Genomic DNA, 9577 nt, shown 5'->3' with positions numbered 1-9577 from the left:
TTTTTTACTTCCTTCTACTTTCTTTTACTTTTCTTATCTCTTCTACTATCTTAGCCTCTATAGGATCCATGTAGCTGAACCCATTTAGTTGGGATAAGGTTATGGTTGTTGTTGTTGTTGTTGTTGTATATTAAGCATAACGATTATTCCTAGAACTTTACTACATATTAGGGAAATTTGGTGGTGTAAGCCAAGCCCTGAGTTGTAACTAATTAGTGGTTAGTTCCTAAACTAGTTGTACACGTATTTAAGGATCACAAGAGAATAAATGGATGTAGACTTTGATTGAGTTAAATTCTAAATTATCTCATGATCTTATCTTGATAAGAGGTCAGCTACCTCCCAATAAACCAGACACCCTTGCTTCGTTCGTAAAGCAAATCCCTATTTTTGCTCCCTCTTCCTATTATTTTTCTTTCTTTTTCTTATTTTCTCTTTAAATTATCCATTCACATAATAGCTTGGTATTAGAGCTAGACATGACAGAGGAACAAAGAATTAGGAGGTCAAAGGCAAATGTGGCATCTCTTGTCTTCGGGCAAGAGAAACTATGGGTGATGCTCATCCGCCTTAAGTAGATGTTTCTCCGCCTTGAGCAGTTGGAAGCGGGCTTCAACGGTCAAAATGAATCTACTTGGGTCATACATTCCATTCCAGTGCTTCCCAAACTAGACAAGCTTGAACTTCCCCATTCCAATGATGTTAATAGTGAACCGAAATCTCTTCCTATATATATGTGAAGTGGTGGCTCACTTGTAGCACCAGCATTTAAGAAGGCCCTTAGTGAAGCTCCTACAAATGTTGTTTTTGGGATTTCAAGACTTGGTGGTTTGTCAACATTGATTGGTATGGAAGGTGAGGGTAGGGGTGCAAGTTTGGCCCTGTCGGTCCGAACCCGCCCTGAGTTCGAACAGGGCCTAGGCTGAGTTATTTGGCCCTGAGGGCAGGTCAGGTCAGGAAATTTCTAGCCCTGAGTCAGGGTCGGGTCGGGCTAGGGTTGAGGCCTCCGGCTAAGCTTGGCCCGGCCCGGCCCGACCCGACCCTGATTTAAGTTATACTATAAAATATATATTAATATAATATATACATTATAAACTTTAAACGTCACCCACATTTTTTTATATAATATATTATATATGAAGACAATAAGTGATATAATACATTTTATTATAGTGTTATTTTGTGTAAAATTGATGATGTTCTCCCCGGCCCATTCCAGCCCATGCATTTCTTTCCCCCTCCCCATGATCAGGGCCAATCAGGGTCAGCCCGACCCAACCCGACCCTGTCGCAGCCCTAGGTGAGGGCAAGTTCATGTTTTTCCATCATCTTAATACAAATGTGTTTTTTAGAGAACAATTCCAAGGAGAAGAGATAACTTTCCCATATAATCGAAGCAGTTTCTCCTTGAGGACAAAGACAACACTTCTATAGGGGAAGGGATGTTACATGTTAATTAATTTGAATTAATATTTGAAAATTTTAATGTGTAATGGTGTTGTATTACGATAAATGAGGTTGAGTAACTATGAGAGTGGTGTGAGTAATTATAAGAGGTATAGTTAATTAGAGAATAAGTAGAGAAATTATAGTAGTGGTGATGTGTTTTTTAGGATCACAAGAGAATGAATGGAGGTAGACTTTGATTTATGGAATCCTAAATTATCTCTTGATATCATCTTGACAAGAGATCGGCTACCTCTCACTAATCCAAACGCCCTTGCTTCGTCCTTAAAACAAATCCCTATTTTCTCTCTTTGTCTATTATTTCTCTTTTTTTTCTTCTTATTTTCTCTTTGTATTATCCATGCACATAACAATATCAATCTCTATCAATACTGATTTCGAATTGACTGATTCAACCAATTTGGCCCATCCGATTCATAAAACCATGTTTGTGGTAAAAAAAAACACCACTCTCTTTTGTTGGGAGTTATAGAGTGATATTACCACAATGAATTGTTCAGGTCCTTCATGTCTTTTTACAATTGAGAAGTTCTTTACATCTTATGCCTTAAGGCTTTGGGTTGAATCCTTCAACAAATGATTGAAGTGAAGATTTTGCTCTTTAAAACCTTGCCTCGAAGGTCTCTCTCCCTCTCTTATCCCAGACAAATAAATTTTTTTTTGTTTTGATCGCTTCAGGAAAAGTAAGTCAAGATAGCTAAACTTGGCCTTATCTATTCTCTCTTTACAGCATTTAGTGAGTTCTGTACGGTTAATAGTTTAAAGGGCCCATTATTATCATGGTTTTAGTGTACAGTATAGTATAGGTTATTGGCAACATGGAAAACCGATATGATATCGATATGGTATCGATCTAAATCAATTGTATCGGATAAAATTATCTTTTGATTTCCTTAAAAAATGAGTTATTGGATTATTTTACCCCTTGTCCATACCGTAGTATCAATACGGCATCGATACGATATCGATATCAATGACTAGCAAAATCGGTACGTATCGATCGATACCGATACTTAGAACCATGATTATTATGATATTCGCCAGCTAACAAATCTTCACGCTTAACCGTCAACAAGAAGTAGGTGTGTCATGTGTGTTTTAGGTAGAACATCTGATATCCTTCATCTTCCCTTAATTGATTCGCTTTTTCCTTCTTGTGATGTTTTTATCAGGATTTCAAAAATACAGAAATGGGATCGCTGAATTGACCGATTTTGATTGATCTCGATTTCCACTGTTCTTAATCGTTACTGTTTAAATTAGAATCCGATCAATCGAATCGAATCGGCCGATTCCTAATAATTTTCTTTCTAATAACACTTGCATTATGACAAGACTTTAATATATGGGTTCCCTCTCTTTGATCTTGATTTATGATAATTGCCCTTGATTCTATGAATTAGTTATACTACACAAGGTTGGGTGGGGAGAGTAATAGTTGAAACTTGAGAGCATGTATTGAGGAATTGGTGTCAGATTGGCTGAAAGTATTGATAGAGGCCGATAGCAACTCTCTCTTTTTTTTGGGTAGATAACAGGGCTATTCATTCACGCGCGCCCAACGCCAACAGAAAAACAGGATACATAAAAAGATACTAAAAAAAGATAGGTCGCATGACCAACAGAAGGTTTGGGTATACAGAACCCGGCCAGACCGACGAAGCGAAAAACGACCCGGTCTCGCATGCCAAAGACTGAGTCATCCAAAGAAGGGGATGGGTGAAAGCCATTGCCCCAGATAAAGCGTTGTCAACACAGCAATTGATAAGCTCATGCACTTTCTTGCCAAAAGAAAGGACCCCAAAAGTGCCGAAAAGATTTGCATCATCATGCCCACGCGAGCCAGCACGTTGCCGCGCAAAGAGGAGCTTCGGTGAACGGTGATCGGGCCACAAGATCTGTACGGCCGCCCATTCAGCCGCCCATTCCCATGGCGACACCAACTCCAGAACCGGCGTAACTTGCAAAACCAGAACCTAAAAAAGAAAAAGAAGGTGGTGGAACTCGGCACCACCAAACTAAAAAAGAAAAACCTTCCACACCAAACACCTCGGCATTGCTCACAACTAGCATTGCCGATACATCCAACAACTGCAGGGACTGAAATTCCATCAGCATCAGCCACATCCCCCTACCTATGAGGCTTCCGCTATCCTTATCGCGCAGGTCAAGAGCCCACCCGAAACCATCGGCAGAGATGAAGATGAAGACGCCGACGCCGCCCCGGTGGAAGACGAAGAGCACCCTGACGTGGGCAGTGAGTAGGGGAACCACGGCCTTGCGCTTGAAGATCCAGAGAAAGCAGAAGGTAACGCTGCCGGAAGGAGGAGAGCTTGTATTGTCTATGTACTTGGGCTCAGCATCATTCCAAACGAACCAGATGCAGAGGAAGATTCCGGCGTTGGTCGGTAGGGCAAGCTTTTGGCATTCCTTGTCCAGATTGTGTTTGGACCTGAGCTCGCCGTTGGAGTCATTGTCGGCATCATCGTCGGCTTCGGTGTCTTCTTCGCTGGGGGATCCGATGAGTATGGTGAGAAAATGGAACACGCACTAAGGCGGAGAGTTAAACACGCACTGCGGCGGAGAACAAACAAGCACGGCGGCAGAAAATAAAATCACGCACTAGAAGCAAAAAACCTTTTATATATATATATATATTTTATGGGTCATGTGACTCATGACTAGCAGCAAAAAACCTTCTTAGTAGCAAACAAAAATCAGTAATCATTGAAGAAACAATGAACGATACCCAAATCTTTCAATTCAGGAAATCGACTCAGCAGGTGCAGCAAAAAGAGCATCAGAAATATTCGAGTCATCAAAGAGCAAAGGAGAAACCAGATACGATTAGCACTTTGAAACCCTTGTTCAAACAGCAGAAAGAACTCGATCACTCTCAATAGAAATAGCGGTAGCAAATCGATTCAGCATTATGAAAATTAGGAAGCAAATCAGAGGCAGTGAGAGCACAAACCCGCAATCGGTAACCAATACGATTACTAAAGCCCAAATCAATCACTCTCAATAGAAGTAGCGGCAGCAAAACGATTCAACATCAAGAAAATTAGGAAGCAAATCAGAGGCAGCGAGGGCACAAAACCTCGATTCAACGCTTACCTGCCTGCCGACTTTAAGCATAGCCATCAGTCACAAATTATGAAGCCAACGAGTGGAATTAGGCCAAATTAACCGTCACATGCACTTATGAAGGTCCTTCCTGGCAAGGGAATGAGCTACACTATTTGCTCCCTTTGAAAGAAAAGAAAAATTACAATCATTAAGAATGAAGGAAAGATATCTAAAGTTTTTGAGAAATGGATCAACCTCGAGGCTACAAGGGCAACTCTAATTTGTTATCCAATGCATTAGGCCGATACCAATTCTTAGTTGGTCTTGTATCGACATATTAGTACGGAAAAAGGGTAAAATTTAAAAAAAAACAAAAAAAATACGAACAAATTTGTTTGATATTGGCTGATCCGAATTGGTACAATTACTATCTTTGCTTGAGAGTGAAGTAAGAGGTCAAGTAAGTGATATTGTAGCGATATTGCTATCATTTGGGTTTCGGTGCTTTGGGATATATGGAAAGCATGCAAGCATGCAGTCTTCCATATATGTGATCCGGATTTTGAAATTACTATGAGGTCTATTGAGTTTCTTGTTGTTGAAGGTAGACAAGCTGCCCTATGGACTGATTAAATTCGGGTAGACATACCACTTCCTACTATTACTACACCCCCCATACTACCTGATGTCTACCATTTTATGTTCACTAATGGTGCATGGTCTTCCTCCTGTCATAGCGGTGGTCGTGGGATGGTTATTAGGAATAGCCATGGACGTTTTTTAGTTGCACAGAGCTCTTTTGGCTTTTGTTTATCTCCTTTATCTATGGAAACTGAAGTTTTGCGTGACGGCCTCCTACGCGAGATGTAGTAGAAGATATTAAATCCCTTGTTTATCTATCAAAAAAAAAAAAAATTCCTTTGTTTTACATTTTTCTTTAATCTTGTTTTGTTTTGTTCCTGGCAAGCTTACTTCTAAAGCTCATTATGTTGTTGTAAGGGCTTCGATTAATTCCCACCCCCCCCCTCTCTCTTCCTCTTGTACTCCTTGCTCCTCTTTGGAATTTTTCCAATGCCATTTTGAATGATAATTAAACTCAAAACCAAAAAAAAATAAGTGTAAGAAAGGCAAAGAAAATTTATTGTTTGTATGGAAAATCACTCTGGCATGGCAAGTCTACTGACCTAACATCATCAGACAGACAGTCCTTTATCCCTTCTCTCTTTTTAATTTTCACCTACCATTCTTTTATTTTGGGAGACCCACCGAGGGGTGATAGGGATCCTATAGAGAGGAGCAAAATTTCTTGACAAACAATTAAATTTATTCATAATAATATTGTGACCTAGATGTGTCAAGGGATAAGTCCCCAAACACTATCCTAGGGGTCATTTGTTTGATGAAGAGGATGTGGTGGGAATGTTGTGGGACTGGATCTTATAGTGTAGTTGGTTGGGGAACAATAGTGGGGTTTTTACTTTTTCTATGAACAGTAGTCGAAGTCATTTATTTTTTGTGGGACTTTGGATAGCACTAGGATGAAATTTTCAAGTGTCACGTTAATAGACAAAGCATTTAATGTTGTTCCTTGAACTTTTGTAACTTCACCATCTCAGATTAAACAAACAAGATAGGGGTGGGATATTGAAATGCCACATCAGTACTTTATCACTCCAATTCTCCCACCCCACCTAAGTCTGCATCAAACAAACAGAACTTTATAAACAGTGCCAAGCCAGCAGAACAAGCTCTAGATCGTTTCCACCAACTATTTTTATCCAGCTACCAATGGAATATTAATCATCCATGTATTGGTCCTATTTGTATGATATAACCTCCTCTGAGGTGATTGATATTCTAGTAAATTGAAATCCTAAGAGGATATTTTCTAGAAAAGTGGTGTACAAAAAGCAAACAAGGACTGATTTGTTTGTTAAAGCATGAACTGATTGGAAAACTTTCTCTTCTCTTTTTTCTTTCTTAATTCATACTATTATTAGTCACTTTATAATCATATACAAAATCCATTTGTCAAAATCATCCTCTCAAAGAGAGAAGGATATGAGTCTGAATTTCTAAATACATGCATATATATGATTGATTTCTTCATCTCCTAGATTTGCTAATAACATTATAATCCTTGCTCCTTCTACTTTTGTTGTATGTAAAACCAAATGATAAAGATTAGGAAGAAAGAATGTTACCTGGTTGCATGAGCCTCTATGCTTAGATATAGGACCATGCGAAATGATCGTCGTGTTTTCATGGAATGGCAGAAATTTCTAAGAGTGTGACAACATGTGGCCCTGTGTCTTGCACAGGGGCCACAGCCACGTGTCGCACATGACCAAATAGCGTTTTCTTTCCCTAAAGATTATTAAGGGGTTAATTTGTGGAGATTTAAACATAACTGAAATGTGAAAAAAAAAATGCACCTTATTTAATTATTCTATATTCTAAAAAGAGCCTGTTAGTATTGAAATATAAGATAGTTTTGGTATCTTATCCACTTCTTAGCAATCTTTCATGGCAGTAGTTTACCTTCACCCATGGGTTTTGATACTCTAGTAATAGTGACCTATCATGTGATCTCATCATTATCTCCCCTATTATGGAAGTTCTGGAGTACCTTTTCTAAGGACCAGGATCCTCTGTAGTACCGGTGAGGGGGCGGTGCACATTCCACGGCACAGCAGAAGCCAAGTGGCACACATGGTCTTTGCTATACCGTCAGATGTGCACCGCCGCCCCACCAGTACTATAGAGGATTTTAATACCTTTTCTAAATCTCATCCAACCATGAGAACCTTGGAAGGGGGCATTTGGACGAAAGCTACAATTTGTTTAAAGTAGGGGGGAGTTTACAATTAGAAAAGTTGTAAGGGGGTATTTGGACAAATGGGTATTTTTAGGGGGGCATTTGACAAAAACCCAAAATTAAAAAAGGCAACCGGCAACTCCCTTCTTAGCGTAACTCTCAATATCGATCAACTGGCAACTCCCTTGTGTCTATCTCCCTTTTCCTTAAAACAAGTGGATAAATGTGTCTTTTCACATGGGAGGAGAGAGATAGACTCATGGGAGTGCTGGTGTAGGCCACACTCCCAGACAGAGAACTTTTTCCCATTACTTAAATCATCCATTAATGGGTTATCCCTCTTGTGTAGTCTGCATATATCATGGGCTGATTTTGATTTCTTAAAGACCTGTTAATGGGTTATCTTTTCCGTGGATTGCATTACGCTGCTGGTGCATTTTGATTTCTTAATGGTCTTCAATCTTTTTCTTTTTACCCATTTCCACTCACACACAGACAGTGCTTGGTTGAGGTAGTAGTTGCAGCATCAATGGTGCTGGTAGTGTGTGTATTGAAAGAGATTGCTAGCTAGACTTCTATAAAACGATTGAACGTCCACTGTTTTTCTTGATTTTACAACAAGAAGGAAAAGGAAAGAGGGTTGGTGAGGTTGAACCATTGAAGACGGGAAGTTCTAAAAATCCCAAATTAAAGAAACCCCACTCTACTGGAGTTGAGCATACCAGATCCCCTGGATCTTCACGTCCTTGGGAGTCTTTGCAAAAGATGGTTTTTTGGATAGATCTAGGGTTTTTTCAATTTTCAGTTTCAAACCCTAAACTATTTGGGGAAGATGAGGGTAATTTGGTCACTTTATTTTTTAATTTTGGTTGATTCTTATCACAAGGGCATTTTGATCATTACAATCCCTAAAACTAACGTCTACCGTCCCAAATTAACGAACAGGACCAAAATGTTATAATTTGTTTAAAGTAGGGGGAGTTTACAATTAGAAAAATTGTAAGGGGAGATTTGGACAAATGGGCATTTTTAGGGGGGCATTTGACAAAAACCCAAAATTAAAAAAGGCAACCGGTAACTCCCTTCTTAGCGTATCTCTCAATCTCAAGCAACCGGTTTTTCCTCTTCTTAGTGTAACTCTCAATCTCGATCAACCGGCAACTCCCTTCCTCTTCTCCGTCTCCGATGGCCATTGAGTGGCCTCTATCTCCGCAAGTGATTTCTGACTAGCAGTCATTTGTGTATCAAATGATTCATAATCGACTTCATATGCTCTTGGTGCCTTTGGACTCTACACGAGATTTCTCTACCTCTCTTACGCTTCGATTTCTGGGGTCGGGACGTTGGATAAGAGATCTCCCCCCATGCCTTCTTTTTCAAAGAATGATTCTGTTAATCGAACCTGAGCAGACCCGGTTCAGGTTTGGCGCCCACCCATGGGGCAGCCGATTGGACTAGTTGGGTTAGCCACTTAAGGAGGTGGCTTTCCCTCTTTGGGTCTCTACCCTCTGTGTGTGTCCTATTTTGAGTGTCACCACTGTGAGAAGGTGGGGACTGATTATATATAAATATAATCAAGTCACCCGAAAACCTAATTGTATTCTTGCACCATTGAGATCTCTCTCTCACTTTCAATCTTGTTCATCAAGTTACTAGTGTTTTCTCTGTGAGATTCCATCTGTTCCCAAGAATTTGTGGTGTGGAATTCTCCGTGGAGAAGCCTTTCAAGATATCTAGAAATTATAGAAAATCATTCGAGTTCGTAAAACTTGTAATCAAATCCGTACGAGATCCTTCCATTGTGTTCCCATCTCCGTTCAGGTAACACCCTAATGGGTGGTGATTTATTTACAAATTCCTTCCTCTTAGTGAAGAAATACCTTCCCCCTTCATCTTTTGTTTGGGAGCGCGGTTCCTATGCCTGTGCAAGACCCAATCAACACCCATTTTAACTGATTCAATCCATGGGGGACTGGAGCAGGGTGGTCATTTTATAAGAAGAAGAAAGACAAACACAAGGGTGCAAAAGCAAGACCCACCCTCCCGAACAGAAAACTTTCTTTCATAAAAAAACACCGGATCTCCTCCCATGGCCTTTACAAAAGAAACCCTTTCTATAGTTTTATTATAATTAAATTCCATTGTGCTTTATAGTTTTGTTTCCCATTTCCACAATCATACATAGCAAAAAAAAGACAAAAATAGAAATTAACTAATCTTTTT

The sequence above is a fragment of the Telopea speciosissima genome, chromosome 5, assembly GCF_018873765.1.
Source record: "Telopea speciosissima isolate NSW1024214 ecotype Mountain lineage chromosome 5, Tspe_v1, whole genome shotgun sequence".
NCBI classification, from domain to species: Eukaryota; Viridiplantae; Streptophyta; class Magnoliopsida; order Proteales; family Proteaceae; genus Telopea; species Telopea speciosissima.
This window is presented reverse-complemented; position numbering follows the sequence as displayed.